Source organism: Diadema antillarum, unplaced genomic scaffold, assembly GCF_040938485.1.
Source record: "Diadema antillarum isolate AM-2024a unplaced genomic scaffold, OU_Dant_1.0 seq00000684_RagTag, whole genome shotgun sequence".
Classification (NCBI taxonomy): Eukaryota; Metazoa; Echinodermata; class Echinoidea; order Diadematoida; family Diadematidae; genus Diadema; species Diadema antillarum.
This window is the reverse complement of record NW_027271589.1, coordinates 1,611,659-1,629,384: the sequence shown is the minus strand read 5'-3', so window position 1 is coordinate 1,629,384 and position 17,726 is coordinate 1,611,659.

Genomic DNA, 17,726 nt, shown 5'->3' with positions numbered 1-17,726 from the left:
TGGGACCACGAGTCAATGAACTCCTTTCCTACCATCACGTTGATTTGGGGATTTACTCTGAAATGATAAAAAGTGTCAAATCATTATGATGACATTTACTTTCTGAATCCTCGATACCCATACAGGTATGTAGTTCCCCTATGTATTGGGACTACTATTTGTGCACATGAACGCTTTATTGATAATTCACTGGTAGTCTGAATTCATGGTTTGTTTGTTTGTTTGTTTTATTTAAACACGGGTAAAAAATACTTGCACTCAGCCGTTAGGCTGTTTTTCAGCAAGTCCGTATGATATATACTGTACAAAAAACATAATGTGGTACAATCAACGTATAGAATAATACACAGACAATAATCGGTATAACGAAAAGGTAAAGGTTATGATGCATGTACATGAAAAAAATGATAATAAGCACACGTTTCCATGCGCTTGCATACACTACATTTCAGGATGAATAATTTCCATAATATCTGTGTGGCCCTACAAATAAAAATGTCAAAAATACCCTCAGCAGTGTTTACGGGATTGGCAAGACTTCCTTTTGAGACAGCCAACCAAATTACAGATCTATACAACTCTAAATTACACTAGCCTACTATTTGCTTGCGATACGCACGGATGTGTACGCTCTCACTTTTGGGTGGCTGTCCCAACAGGAATTCTTGTCCAATCGGCAATCCTCACCTACCTTGTCGGTTTTGTCGACCTCTGTTTCAGGAACCACAGTTATTCAAAGGATATATTGATACTGTGCTGCTGAGTTCTGCGATATTCTGAGAGAGATTGATGAACAAGAAAGTCGACGTCAGCACAATTTTGAATATCACAACTGGACAAAATAATGCCACCCTCAGTTACCTATCTTCTAGTATTTTGCTACATGAGACTGCAGATTCTTTGCACTGCATGCATGCCGCACGTACTGGGAATTCCAGTCTGTGCAGTGGTACTGTACATAGCATCAATATTGACACGTACACGTGTAAGTAGTCTGGCTTCCAGACCCTCTGCCCATACTATTTCGCTATTCATGATATTGACGCCCTCAACGTCGAAAACTAGTATAGTTTAAGTTGATTTTGCCTTCGGCAAAAGCGGCGACTTCGTCGCCGCGGAGTCCAGTTGGCAAAGGGTCTGGAAACCAGACTAACATGTAAGTGACATACAAACCAAAGAGTATTAGTCCATGGGCCAGGCCAGATATTGGTACCACCTCGGGTGGCAAAACCTTTTTGGTGTCATTTTGTTTGTCGGGCATAGATATGTTTATCAAGCTATGATAGCATTTCCAAATGAGTAGCTTAGTCATAATAAATGAATTTTAAACCAATTTGGTTTCGTTGTTATATCCCTATACTTATGAATCGAGACTAACCGATAAACAAAGAAGAGCACTGTCTTCTGTATGTTCACAGGTGTTCTGTTGTAAACGCGGTGCGCTTAGTCTTTATTCAAGGCAGCGAAGGGAATATCCAAAGGTTATGATGTCCACAGCTCTTAGTCTAATATTCAAGACTGCGAAGGGAATATCCAAGCCTAATGATACAGTCTGTATCCTTTTATCTAAAAACAGCAACAACAAAAAAGCAATTCCTCGTGAATTTTACCGTATTTTTCAATTATTCATAATTTTCCGGTGAAAACACTACGGTGAAAACGCCAATACCACGCCAATGTCGCTTTATTTCCATCCAACAATGAAAGATAATGCAAAAACAATGTACCGGTACACTACAATACATTATAAATGAACAGAGTGATTTTTGTTTAAAATTGATATATTTGTTGAAAGGGTAGTATAAAGACAGTATAGATAATCCTTTTATTAGTAACTTTGAATAATGACAACCGTTAATTGTTCTAGATAAAGACTAAGTGCACCGCGTGACAGCTGTGGACATCATAACCCTTTGGATATTCCCTTCGCTGCCTTGAATAAAGACTAAGCGCGTCGCGTTTACAACAGAACACCTGCGGACATATAGAAGACGGTGCTCTTCTTTGTATATCGGTTAGTTTCGATTCAGAAGTATAGTGTGATGGATCACAGTATGCTGTCATTGAACTATAGAGGGCCTCTGCCAATTTTGTTGGGGCACCTCTCCCATTATTTCATACAGGCAGATCCGTCTCCCACTCGGTCATCTTTCATGGTGCCTCATGTTCGCCCCTTACCCACTGGATTGCCATAAGAACCCCGCAACAGAGAACCAGTAGGGCGTACCCACACACCTAGCACCCCCTCACACATCTAATAAATCATCCAGTTCAACACACACACACCCACACCCCCCAATAATCCCCCGAGAGGACACACCACCTCCCCCACTACAGCTATTTTTGGCGACGAGGATGGGATTCGAGGCGGATCTTTGCATATCCATCTGTGTAGGATATCGATGGCGGTGTGCTACAGTAGGAACTGAGAGAGTTGGACACGCCTTATGTCTCGTGGTTGGCGCCATGAGTCTGTTGCTGTAGCAGGATGGATGTTGGATGTCTTCGCGGACCTGACTTCGAATGAGGGAGCAGACCAGACAGAGTAGCCTTCGTGTACAGCAGTGATTTAGCGACGGAATTGAGTAGCAGCGGAGGAACCAGTGGGGCTACCGTTGTTCAGCGCTGTGACTGATGCTGGCATATGACGTAGACTGCTAACATCCCGTTAGCGGTGATGTGGCTACGTTTTGGTGACATCTATCTGGTGGAACTTTGAGGATGTGTAGGAGTGAAGACTGAATTGCTACTAGAGTGTTTCATGGACTCAACGCCATCAAAGAGCGGACGATTGTCGCGAAGGACGGATTGACAGGGCATTGTTACAGACTGAAAAACTGTATTGGACAGTTGTGGACAGCATTAACCAAAGTTCCACAAATGTCTGTAACTGATTGATATGACATGGTATACTGTACATCTATGAATGAGAAAGGTGTATTGTAGGGCTACAGTTATATATCCAATGTCATTGCATGTTTATATGTGATGGTATTCATAACTTCTTGTCATGTCACAGTGATATTGCTGGTACCCATGCATGTGTGTATACTTAGGGGGATTGATTGATTGTGATGGTCAGTTAATATCATTCCCCTTGAGAGTATTTGTAAGATCATTTTTTTGACAAGGGATAATTCAGTTGCAATTGTGACTGCAAGTTATTGGAGGTGGGCCAGGTTTTCCCATCAGTGTACCTCTTTTTTGTAGGGGGAAAGAAAACGTTTTGATTGTTTCTTTCCTTGAAAAGAAGGCTAAATCTTCGTTGTTCATGTATAACTAGCAAGTTATGATATTGTTGAAGATGTCTTACATTCAGATTGAAGATGCACCGGGGGATGTCTCTGAATATCCCTTGCGAAGTGAGGGACACCTGTTGTTGGAAGTTCTACAAGGTGTTCATCCTCTGGCCACTGGACTGGTTTTCACGGAGGAAGATGGTAGAAAGAGACGAGCCATGGCAGTGCAAGGGCAAATCCCATCCCCAGTTGGCGGCTGGAAAGACAAGGTTTACGTCCCTTTTGTTCCTGGTCATGCAGACGGTGATGCAACGAGCAAAGAGTTAGCAGACCTGAGAATGCAACTCCAGGAGCTGTCCACGAGAAAGTCTTCCAAGTTTGTAATGGCCCCGGAACTGAAGATCCCTGTGTTCGAAGGAAGGGCGTCGGAGGTGGACGACTTCATCACCAGTATCAGAGCTGCCTTCTCGAGGTACGACATCTCCGAAGAAGAAAAAACTTCGTACCTCCTTGATTTTGTGCGGGGGCTCCCCAAGGCTGAGGTCAAGGCCCTCATTAAGGACGAGAAGACTGCAGAGGAGATCCTCCAATTTTTGCGAGACTCTTACTCAGGTGCCCAGAACCTTGGGGAGCTGCAGAGGTTATTCCTGCAACGGAAACAGAGAAGGGGAGAGCCTCTACGAGACTATGCCATCGATTTGGAGAGACGGTGCAACAATCTCTGTCGCCGAGATGAAAAGCTTTACTCGGAGCCAAACATCATTCTGGTTGAGCAGTTCATCGAGGGATTGGATGACCAGATCCTCCGGAATGCTTGCCGAGACCGTTACGAGGGAGATAGTACCATCAAGTTTCGAGACCTGAGAGAGTTCGCAATCCGGAGGTCCGGACGGGAGGAGTCGCGAATTACAGGCCATGACAGTGCAAGACAAGCGGCGTTACAGACCAAACAGGTTGGGCTCCAAACCCCTTCGTCTGAGATATTGGTGGCCCTCAAGAAGATGGGAGAGAACCTGGTGCAAGCAGTGCGTGAAGTTGTGCAACCTCTGCATTCAGTTCCCCCTGGTACTGGTGGTTCTCGTCCTGCCTACCCAATGAGACAACCAAGAGGAGCCTGTTATGCGCGTGGGATGTTTGGGCATTTTGCACGAGAGTGTCCTGAAAGGTGTCAGCAGGGGCCCTACCCTAGTCAGTACGCATATCAGCAATACCAACCACAGTTCCAGACTGGTGAGCATTTTATTCAACCTGATCAACAGAGGTTTCAAGCATCAGCATTGGTCTCATCCCGAAGGAGTGAATCAACCAAATCCTACACGGAACCAGTATAATGCCAGATCAGGGAGACCAGAACAGCAGGCATCTAGTCCAGATCAGAGGGTCGCTCAAGACCAACAGAGGCCTCAGCCAGATCGGAGGAATGAAGGACCAATAAGGGCTGGAACCTCACGTGTTGATGCAAGTTCTGAGAATGTGGATGCTGACTTCCTGGCCAAGACAGTCGGAGATTGTTACGCAGTTGATGTCGAATTCGAGGGTGTTGAAGTATCTTGCTTGCTGGACCCAAGCTCTCAAGTTACAACGATCTGTGAGAGTTTCTACAGGGAACACCTTGAACCGCGTGGCGTAGTGTTGAAGGAGATTCCTTCCCCATTCACCCTAGTCTCTGCCAATGGCAGTACCATCCCCTATGTCGGATGCTTTGAGACCGATATCAAGGTCCTGGGAGAGATAGTTCGGGAGAGGGTTGTCTTGGTCCTGGCTGATTCTGCTGAAAGAAGGGAACCTGACTCAGTCCTACAGGAATGTTGGGAGAGGATTGAGCTGCCAGGACAGGGATACCTTACGAGACTTAATCAGCCTACCTCTAAGCAAGCTTGGCAAAAGGTGATGAAGTTCATGAGTGACAGATCCAAACTAGGTGATGGGGATGGCAGAGTTGGCAAGGCATGTCTGAGTGGAGGTGTTGTGATCTCAGCTCGACAGTCTGTGATCATTGAAGGCCAGATTCCAGCAGGCAATGGGTTCAAGTTTGATGCTGTTCTGGAGCCCGACCATGATGGTGCCATACCATCTAGAGTAATCGTTCCTCCCTGTTTCGTGGATGTACAGGATGGCAAGTTCTCCTTGGCAGTACACAATGAGGGTGAATCTGAAGTGGTTCTACCGGATACCACCAGACTTGGTCACTTATACCTTGGGGAGAGGTATTGTCAGGATCAGCCTGTGCAGGACGTCTCAGGAGCTGCTCTGCCCCCCCACGGAAAAAAGCAGTAACTGACATTTTTATGAATTTGTACTTTTTTGGAAAAATGAATAGTTTACCCAATGCTCTTAAATGTGAATAAGTCAGTTTTGGAAAAAAAAAATAAGATTGACCAAAAATGCAATTTTTCACTTTTGCAAAAAGCAGTAACTGCATCCAGTCGATTCAACTTTTCAAGTTTCCCCACGGAAGAAAGCAGTAACCAACAAAACCTACGGAAGAAAGCAGTAACTAACAATTTAGTCTAATAATTCAGACTCTTTAGTCCTGCCGGTACATTTTTTCCCAATACTTTTTTTTTCAAATTCTATCAATTTTCTAAAACAACATAAACAGCAGATTCTTCATTAATTTAGGGGAGTAGATATAAAAAGATTGTTTCACCAGTAACTTGACTCTGCCCGCAGGGAATCATAATGACAAGTTGTAGAAAAAAGTTTCTTTCTGGAGACTAGCAGAGCTAACATACTGAGCGCACTCAGAGTGCAGAATACGCGTACTGCATGCGCGCATAAATTTTGCAGCATGCCTACAACATGTCATACACTGCAGCAAACTGCAGAATTCATCACACACAGTCTAGTCATCACTTATGCACAGTACAGTACAGTCTGAGTGACAGTGCCAACCATGCAGTCACACAGTGACTGAAAATTTTCTGCAGTCCAGGCATGCCTGCAAATCTATCATGAATTGCAGAGGAACCATAAAATCAAGGTGAGCTGAAAATATGAGTAGAAATTTTGAATGGAGATGAGCACTAGATCTAGTATACACTAGAGGTCTAGTCTAGTAGTAACGTTAGATCATCTAACGCTAGGTCTACCGCGTACCAGACCGTTCACTTCAATTACCTTACTGTTGTGTTACACAAAATACCATTTATTCCTAGATAGAGTAGAAGCGACAAGACCGAGTCTAGGTCTAATGTTAGGTCCTAGATCTTATAGATCTAGACTAACCAGAAAGTAGAAGAACTTTATATGCTGGTGGTGGTAACAATTCTCCTCACTATGGTCATGTGACATGTGCAGTTACTGCTTTTTTCCATGGGGAAAACAGCAGACTCCTGGCCATCTGTAGACCGAGTGCAGTTACTGCTTTTTTCCGTGGGGAAACCACCCAGAATCAAGGGTGAGTCACCGCAGTAACTACATTTTCCTAAATAACATTTAAAAAATAACGGAAACACAAGTTTTTCCTAGGTTTTGTTAGACAACTAGGTATGGTGCATAATCATACCACAAAATTATTTTCGATTGTTTCTGTGTTTTTAAAGAATCTGCGAAAAACACAAAATCGCATTTATCTCAGCTCAGCGGATATGCAGTTACTGCTTTCTTCCGTGGGGAGGCAGTGCTGGTGTTTGCAGGATATCAGCTGAGACAAAGGACAAGCATGACCTTCCTGTACCCGTTGACGTAGATTGTTCCTGTCTGGGTGTGGAACAAGTGGGCAAACTGAAGCAACTTCTCATACAGCATCAGGAAGCATTCTCTACAACGGATAATGATGTGGGATATACTGATGCAATCACACACCAGATTGATACTGGGTCAGAAGCTCCCATCAGACAACGACATAGGCCACTTCCTCCTTTTCAGTACCAGCTTGTCCGCCAACACATCCAGGACTTATTGGAGAGAGGCATTATTCAGGAGAGTCAGAGTCCATGGGCTTCCCCAGTGGTTGTAGTGATGAAGAAGGACTCCAGCATCAGGTTATGCGTGGATTACAGGAAGTTAAATTGCATAACACGTCGTGATTCATTCCCACTGCCACGCATTGAGGAATCCCTACAGGCTTTAGGGGGAGCAAAGTTCTTCAGTGTCCTGGACCTTACGAGTGGGTATTACCAAGTGGCGGTACATGCAGATGACGTGGCCAAGACAGCGTTTGTCGTCCCATTTGGACTCTTTGAGTTTACCAGACTACCTTTTGGGCTAACCAATGCCCCGGCCACGTTTCAGAGGCTCATGCAACGGTGTCTCGGTGACAAGTGTTACTCCAATGTGCTGATATACTTGGATGACATTATCGTGTATTCAGCCGATTTCGACTCACATCTACAGCATCTGGGCGATGTACTGTTATGGATAAAGGCCTATGGTCTGAAATTGAAGCCTGCCAAATGTCATCTTCTGAGGGAGGAGGTGCAGTATCTTGGCCATCGGGTATCAACCTCGGGAGTTATAGATCCGTCCAAGATAGCAGTTGTCAGGGAGTGGCCAAAATTGGTGACTGTGAGGGACGTCCGAGCCTTTCTGGGTTTCACTGGCTTCTTCAGGAGATTTGTGGAGGGATATGCAACTATTGCCGCACCTCTGTTCAGTTATCTCCGGGGCTCACCAACCAAGGGAAAGGGCAAGAAGAAAGCTGTTGTCCCTGGATCCACCAGAATACAGCTCAACGAGGAAGCACAAAAGGCCAAGGAGACTCTAGTGGAGCGCTTGACAACTGCTCCTGTTCTGGCATATGCAGACTTTCAGAGGCCATTCAGAGTGGAGACAGATGCCAGTGGAGTTGGACTTGGTGCAATCCTCTACCACAAGGACGAACTGGGGGAGGACCATGTCATAGCATATGCTTCACGGACCCTGAAGCCAGCAGAGCGAAGTGGTCGATATAGTGCATTCAAACTGGAATTATTGGCTGTCAAATGGGCCCTGACAGAAGTTTTCAAGGATTATCTCCTAGGCAACAGATGCACAGTGGTAACCGACCATCACCCCTTGTTGTTCCTAGACAAGGCAAATCTTGGCTGTGTCGAGATGAGGTGGGTCCAGCAACTCAGTTCATTCGACTTCGAAATCGTGTATCGTCCTGGCAAGGCAAACCAAGCCCCTGATGTGTTGTCACGCAGAGATGACCGTGACCCAGATGAAGGAACCATTACCGTGACTAGTTGTGCGATGAGAGCTGCATTTGAGTTAAGTTCTCCAGGAACCAATGTCCCCCACATGGTTTGTAACCAAATAGAGGTCTGTCGGCAAGGTGGGATACTATGTCTTCCTGGACTCTCAGAGTCAGAAGTTAGGAGCCAGCAACTGTCAGACGAGGTACTGAGAGAAGTTGGGAATTTTGTGCGACGGGGTACATTACCTAACCGACAGGAGCGTGAGCAGCTGTCTCCCAAAGTACTGGATCTGTTGAAGGAATGGAAGAGACTTTCAATGCAAAATGATGTCCTTGTCAGAAAGGTTAAGTCGCCCAAGGATGGACAGTTGTATCACCAGATACTCCTTCCTGTGAGCCTACAAGAGGAGGCCCTTCATCGCTACCATGATTCGGCAGGACATTTTGGTTCCAAGAGGACATATCGCATATTGGCAGACAGAGTTTTCTGGCGCAAGATGGAGCATGATGTGAAAGAGTGGTGCCGCAAATGCAAGAGGTGTACTTTGAGCAAGCCACCAACAAGGAGGCCACAGGTTCCTTTTCCCAGTCTTACGGCTAGTGCACCAATGGAGGTTTTGGCAGTTGACTTTACTGTCTTAGAGCGCTTTCATGATGGCTACGAAAATTTACTTGTGGTAACAGATGTTTTCACAAAGTATACCTGGGCAATACCAACCAAGGACCAATGTGCTGTGACGGTTGCAAGGGCTCTGGTGGCGCATGTTTTTCTCCCGTACGGATGTCCTTACCGATTGCACTCTGATCAGGGAAGATGCTTTGAGGCCCAGGTAGTGCAGGAACTCTGTGAGCTGTACGGAGTTCAGAAGAGTCACACTGTCCCGTACAATCCGGCCGGAAATGGGCAGTGTGAACGTTTCAACAGGACTCTGCATAACATGTTGGCCACTCTACCTGAAGCCCAGAAGCGGAAATGGACCCTGTATCTGCCCGAGCTGATGTTTGCTTACAATAACAGCCCTCATTCAGCAACTGGAGTGGACCCTTTCTTCCTGATGTTTGGGAGAAACGCAAGGTCCCCATGTGGTATTGATCCAAGTGGGGAGGTTCGACATTACAGAACAGTGCCTGGTTACGTCAGGAGACATCAGAGTCGGTTGAAAACAGCCCGAGCCATTGCTGCCAGACAGGCAAGAGGAATCATAGCTGCTAGACAGGTTAAGCAGGCTAAGCGAGTGTTCGAGGCACCACTTGGATTGGGTCAGTACGTCCTTGTTCGGAAACAAGCATTCAAGGGTAGACATAAGATCCAAGATTGCTGGGAAGCGCAGCCCTATCTTGTGGTGAAGCAACCGTTTCCAGATCGGCCAGTGTATGTTGTAAGGAACAAGTCTGGAGAGAAAGTCTTGCACCGCACTCAAATGAAACTATGTCCATGGCTTCCGTCAGAGGATCCTGGTTCTGTTCATCATGAGTCCTCCAGTGTTCTGGACAGTGAAGGTTCTGAACCAGTGGCCACTGCAGCATATGTCTTGCGCTCACGTGGGAGACCGGATGGTGATGTCCCAATAGTTTCCAAAGATGATGACCCGGGTGTCGATGGAAATGATGAAGTGGAGGAAGAGAGCATGAATGGGATTGAAGATGATGAGATTGAAGAAAGGGATGATGACACTGAAAACACTGATGCCAGGTCAAGCAGTCCCACTAGTGAAGATGGCCAACTTCGTCGGTACCCTGAGAGACTTGGTCGGGGCCAACCACCTTCTAGGTTCAGGGATTATTACATGTTTTAGAGTAAACATTCCCTTTTTTATGTCATCAAGGGACGATGACATAGTTAAGTGGTGGGGGATGTGATGGATCACAGTATGCTGTCATTGAACTATAGAGTGCCTCTGCCAATTTTGTTGGGGCACCTCTCCCATTATTTTATACAGGCAGATCCGTCTCCCACTCGGTCATCTTTCATGGTGCCTCATGTTCGCCCCTTACCCACTGGATTGCCATAAGAACCCCGCAACAGAGAACCAGTAGGGCGTACCCACACACCTAGCACCCCCTCACACATCTAGTAAATCATCCAGTTCAACACACACACACCCACACCCCCCAATAATCCCCCGAGAGGACACACCACCTCCCCCACTACAATAGGGATATAAAAAGGAGACCAAATTGGTTAAAATTGCATTTTTTATGACTAAGCTACTCATTTCGAAATGCTATCATAGCTTGATAAACATAATATATGTCCAACAAACAAAATGACACCAAAAAGGTTTTGCCACCTCAGATGGTACCAATAACCCATTTTTCGGGTCTTGGCCCATGGACTTATACAAGCTACGCTAAGAGGGCGTACTCTCGCGGTTTCGCACGCAAACGGGTGTAGTATACTAATACGCCTAGGAGCCTCCTCAAATGGAGCCCAACGGCGGCCATTTTAGTGATGATACGGCGAGCTTCTTAACACGTAAGCCTATGGAGCGAACTGTGCCTTCCTTACATTTTCTTCGTTTTAAGGAGGCACACAGCGGTAAAATTGTGTTTCAGACCTCAAAATATCAGCAGAAGTATATATCCTGTCGACACGTAAAAAAAAATGAAGTAATGTCATTTTGTTTTCAATCTGTAGTCCTTCAAAATATGTGTTTGAGCCGACAAACGCCGTCTATCTCTTTCTCTCTCGGGCTACTTTAGCTCAAACTTTTTGGGACTGCATAAGATTGGAAAATAAATGACATTTCTTCAATTGCATTTCATGGTTAGACAGGAATGCTACTTCTGGATGACAAAACGAGGTCCTAAGTACATCTCTTCCGCTGAATTCCCCCTAAAAAGGGGGGGGGGGGAAATGAAAGGGAGACAGAAATCACTACTATATCGGCACTGTTAATAAGATCACGTAATATACGCCCTTTATCTTTCTATTAGCTAATGGCGTCCGTATTTCGCCCATGAGCGTACTACGCGAAATCGCGGGAGTAAGCCCTCTCAGCATAGCTTCTAAACTCTTTGATACAGACTGTACCTGCAGTACATGTACGTGAATGCCCGGGTTCAGGTAAAACAATAGAAACGTTCGCACGTCGCCAGGTACTTGAACATAAGAGATTCCATTACAAATAAAATGGATCTAGGTTCTCAATAGGCGTTTTCACATCAGCTCGATAAAAATCCAAGCTCGAGATGTTTTTCGCGATTGCGAATTTGCGCGCTATTTTATTTCTTATTCACGTCAGCCCGAAGAATTGTTTAGCCCAAATTTTTGTCGAGCTAATTCGACAGCTGAGTATGTGCAAACAGCATCAGTAGTGTGTTGCCCTCTCAAAAATTCCTTATTATTTGTGTGCATACATTTCAAGTATTGAGCTTCAACTAACCTTTAATTGTAGAGGGCAAGCTTTCGTCCTACTCCTGAGGACTTTCTCAAGCCTTATGCAGTGAAGTGTTGTCTTGCTGCCGTTGCCTGTCTTTGTTGATCGCTGGACCATACATGGGTGAAAGGGTATAGCCCGAGTCGTGAATGCTCAGGTGCAGGTAAAACAATAGAAACGTTCGCACGTCGCCAGGTGCTTGAACATAAGAGATTCCATTACAAATAAAATGGATCTAGGTTCTCAATAGGCGTTTTCACATCAGCCCGATGTTTCGAAATAGCGCGCTATTTTCTGGCTTGGGAAATTTTCGCGAAAGCGAAATGGCGCGCTATTTGATAATGTGAACGCAAATTAGCGCCCTAATTGTATCGCTCTGATCGAGAAATTCTCGACTCCAACTCGGGAAATTTCTGAAATATATAGCGGGATAGTAGCGCGCTATCTGATAATGTGAAAACGACTCGAGAAATTAGCGCGATGAATCCCATCATGCCTAGCGTGCGTGACCCGATCGATCGAGGCAAACTGTACACAAATAATGAGGAATTTTTGAGAGGGCACAAACATTACTGATGCTGTTTGCACATACTCAGCTGTCGAATTAGCTATTTTAAATGTTTAATTATTCGGGCTACCTCCTCTTCGGGCTGATGTGAATAAGAAATGAAATAGCGTTCTAATTCACAATCGCGGAAAATATTTCGAGCTTGGATTTTTATCGGGCTGATGTGAAAACGCCTAATGTCATTCATTATTATAAATGTACATAAACACACACACACTCACACTCACACACACCGTACATTGTATAGGGTTTATGTTTAATGAATACATTAAATATATAGTATAGGTAACAGAAACGTTGGGCCTATTATTTTGATCCATGGTCACTTTAAGCATATATTTTTGTCATTAATCAAAGCAGGTTATCCGTGACCCCCCCCCCCCCCACCTTCGTGCACGCGTGTTAAAATCTTCGATAACAGTTACACGTGTTATTTACTGCCAGGAGTAAGGACGTGTCATATCTAATGAAATCTCATTACGTACATGAATGTTTGTGACCGCCCCTCTCGCATAAAACATGTTTGTACTGAAGAGAAAATTCAAGCATTCATTTACTTCATTTTGTAATTATTTTTTTTCTAATTTGTTTGAATGTAAAGAATTTGTTTGCAAAAACCGATAAGTCCATATTTGTCAAATGGAGATATTTGCTATTAAAGGTCAAGAAAAATAGAGAGAATAATAAGAAAATTTTTGCTTCTTTGGACCATAACTTCAAAAAAGTACCTTTAAATGTAGTGACCAATATATCATTTAAAAGGTCTCATTTTGTACTTTATGACAGAGACCGTATTTCAAAATCTTCAAAAATGGACTAATCGGTTTTTGCAAACAAACTCTTCATGTATAACTTGATTTTCCTCAAAAGAAAAAAAAAACTTATTTTATTGAGATTATTTCTGCCTTACGCTTCTACATGGTCATCATGTTTTCATAAAATGAAAAAGTAAACTAACCGAAGAAAAATCAAATAAACAATGAAAACAAAAATCATGAGCCAAAACAATTATTAGTGTTTGAGTATCCTTTCTTATTGACCTAGGTTCTTCTCATCAATAGGGTTTATGTGTGATAAAGTCTTGTCCTCATAAACCTCGAATCACTTTAATGATGGTGGATTGACGAGCCGACAATTCTTTGAAATAAAAAAAAAACGAAGTTCGTAGGCAGCTCCTACTGAAATACTATGAAAAAAAATGATATCATCATCATGATATCAAGTTAGATGTTTATTTCAATTGAAAATACGAATCGAAAGAGTGAGCAACACACCCTTTACTCCGCACATTGGTCATACACCATTACTGGTAGACCCTGCCTTCAAGTGCACTAAACAATTAACATGATTTTATAATATCGTTATGTCTACGAGAACAGGTAATGGTTGGTGGAAGTTACAGTTAAATAAGTGATAAAACTGAAATACAACGTGTAGTTGTTTTAGTTTTGCACAAAATTATCAATCTTCATTTGAGCCCACTCGGCTTGAAATTGGAATTGATTTGAGAACAGAAAAAGAAGATCATGGCTGCATTTGATTCAGAGTATTATGCTTAATAATTACTTTGCCTTTCCTTAAAACAGAATAATCAGTTAATGTGATACTGTCCAAAATCAAATGGGTACAAGCGCGAAGATATAGAAATTACAAATGCGATAAGAATAGGGGGTCAAAGACTTGATTACCGTAGTCTCAACCAGTGACTACTTTCGCTTTTTGTTCTATGTATATTTATATACACATACCTTTTTTTTGGGGGGGGGGGTGGATGAGGGGGACGCAGTGAAGATGCCTTGTCACATTATCAGTTCTCAGCCAATGACTTCAGCCAGATCCACGTCAACATTATTCAAACAAATATCATGACGTTGTATTTATTACGTCACTTCAACGCTCAATCCAACAGATGATTGGCCATCTTGACTCAGAAGAAAAAGAGCAGGGAACTGCAAAAAAGCAGCTCCTGTCATCCGTAGAGGGCGCTATGAACTAATGCCCAAGAATAACCAAGCGTCCCATTTCGTCACCAGGTCGTCTTTCGCGCCATATTCCTAGGGCAGAAAGTGGGTTTGGAAACAAGAAGTTCACAAAACCAGATTAAGATAAAGCTAAGATTATCACGGCCTTTCACAGTGTATAGCTGAAGACGGAATAGGAACACAACATAATGTGTGTGTGTGTGTGTGTGTGTGTGTGTGTGTGTTTTGCATTCGCTGAAAATAAATATAAATCGAATTTTAGCAGAATTCAAAACGTTAAACTATCCCTTGTCTGTAAAACATTGTTTTTTTTTTGAAAAACGACATTCCTGTATAGCATCTGACTAATCCCGTTTCAACGACACGCTACAAATTCCCAAAAGAATCCTCAAATTTATTCATTTCTTAAAGATTTGTTTTAAATCATTTTACTATTTTCTTATTGATAAGCGCATACAGCAGAGCAGTCTTATTAAAGAATTGTTATCATTGTTGTTGTTTGTAAAGTGTAATGAATGCTGTTTTCAGTCTATCTAGTGTCGTAAAAATATGAATTAATTGTCGTTTTGCCACACGGATTATGCAGGGTCGTTCCGTCACATCGGACCATGTCTGTGGGTGCTTTAGAGGACGGTAGAGAGCGCTTAGGGGATAGCACATTGGGTGAGGATTGGAAAACAAGACAAATAAAACAACACAAACAAACAAACGAACAAAACAACATAATAATTGGAGAAATCACACCTATGATTACGTCAATACCAGGAGTTGAAGCATATATCATGATCCGATAGCATCTACGGTAACCTGCAATATCGAGCAAAAAAAAAAAAAAATCTAAAGCCGTTTATTGAAGACTTGATCATTATTAATAATCGGGCTGTTTCCTTATGGAAAATGCATCTTATACCAAAATCACCCAGTACAGTGTACTAAATAGCTTAAGATTGTCAGGATTTTTGTGACAATAGGAACGTAAGTTAGGAGCTTTCATGTGTGTGTGTTTTGAGTTTCATAACAGGCCAAGGATTGATAGGCCTAAAGACACATGCTCTTGGTTTGAAAAGCGGATATTTTGGTTGCCATGGCAAATACAAAGAAAGGCATTTCAACTGCTAATGTTATACTCTTCGAAGACTACAGGATAAAATCAAGAGAGAGATCAGGGTACCGTTTCATCAAAGTAGTCAGCGCTGACAAGTTGTCAGTCTCTGACAATCACCATAGCAACAGTCAGCGACAAGAGCGTCTCAACCAATCAAAACCAAGGATTTTGCTGAAATTGTCAGAGACTGACAACTTGTCAGCGCTGACTAAATTGATGAAACACCCCCCAGAGACACGCTCTCTTATCCGTATTTGCTATGTATGCGCAGGGACGGATAGGGGGCAACTTTCAGCGCCTGCGGTGGCGGAATATTTTCTGCGCGCAGACGAGGAGGCTCAGCGCCGGTTAGTGGCTGAGCTGGGTAGTGGGCGGAGCTTTCTGACGTCAAACGAACGATGGAACACGGAGGTAGATCTTATTGGCCAACATGCTTGTGACGTATACTACGGGGAATCTGCGACTTCTTCAAAAGCACCGTAGATCAGCAGGTGATGACGCCGCGTGTATCCGTAATGAATTAGGGAGTTTTCGCTACGCGACGGGAAGACCGAGAATACGCGGAAGCAATCAGCTGTGACAGTCCTCGTACTCGGACTCCCGACCCCACATCTAAGCAGTTTCGCTTTCCTGTTAGGACGGAGGCGTGGGGACAAGATCGCTGATTGGCTGGTTGGCTAGCTGGCTCACTCCTGCCCAGCTGCATCGGGACCGAACGCTATTTTGGCCGAATACCGTACTCATTTCCCCCAGGACGGGACGTTTCTCGGACTTGATCATGCGCAGAAGGAAATTTTGCACACGGCACGCTCAAATACCGACTGCGTCGTGCTTGCGAAACCTCCCTATTCTAAGATCGGAAAAACATGTTGCTTGTTCCGTGCCCGCTTCAGGCGAATCCCACAGAATGTAATTTTCTTTTGAACGTAAATTTCGTTTGATTTCCTCGTTCACTGAGAAGGCATTAAAACTTACGTGTCGTGGGACTTTTTGCACTACGTTTTCTTTTTATTTCCTTTACATTGTTGTACTTTTATGACATCACGTGGAGTCTAGTCTTTAGTTCCATCGAAAGGGCACATGAAAGGATCTAGCCAAAACTGTAAACATTCATAAGTACTGAAACCCTTGTCCAAATTTCTGAAAACTTCAAAAAAGTGATTAAAAAATTGGCACAAGAATTTCATGAATTTGAATAATTACGCAGTACCCGCTGCATGCTATAAGAATTAGAACTAGCTCTGACTGTCGGCAGAAGATCGCTGGTCTAGGGGATAAGACACAGTCCTGTTCCTTGTGAGCAGGAGGTAATAGCTCCGAATCCTTCACATATGCCTATGATTTCTTTTGTCATGACTTCTAATAAAACACTGATCAATTCAGCGCATATAGCACTCATGTCGATGTATGTAGGGCAATGATATAAATCAGTCGTAATGAATTAAAAAACAAATGTGTTCTATTATTTTTTTTTCTTCATTCGTTGAATCACCATACATTGAGTCTTCTTTGATGCTTGAAATAGACCATGCTGCAAAACATGCTTTCTATGACGCATCATTTTGCTTCCTTAGATGACAGAGCATGCCATGTTAACAGAGGGATGGAAGCTGCGGGAGGAGTGTGAGCTCGCCATGGGAGGAGGACGGGTAAGCCTGTTGCCATCGCAACATGGTCCTGTCTTTTTTTACTGAAGCATCAGAAGCCGCTGCTGCAGCAGCTGAAGCAAGTTATTTTTTAATGTCGTATCTATAATAGGGAAATCGTCCATTTTCATTTTAGGATTTGAAAAACAACATTCCGAATTCTTGTAATGGTTATCATATAAATCATTACATCAAAAATTTAAGATAACTTTGCCCTCTGATTGATCGTCTCTTTTTCTTTCTTCCCTCTGTTTATCTCTTGGGAGTAACACGCCCTCTTTCGTTTAAGATTTAATAAAGCAAATCATCTTGAATCCGTCTTGGGTCTGGTCCGGGCAAGTTAATATTTTACTAATTAAGATGAGCAGCCCTGTTTTAAATTTTGTATTTGAATTCAAATACACAGTAATATTCATCTCTCTCTCTCTCTCTCTCTCTCTCTCTCTCTCGTGGAAAACGTTCAATGCGGCTGGATCCAAGACTGTCCCATCCAATTATGATCTCATAACAATATGGTATAAAACGCCACTGATCACGTGGTCTCCTCTGTAAGAATGATTACAAAGTAAAAGACATCAACTGGAATGACATGCTCCCATCTTCTCGAATCATTGGTATATAAATGCAGGTTGAGGGAGACATCCCGCTCAATCTGAAGCGTTCGGTCCCACACGGCAGCTTCCT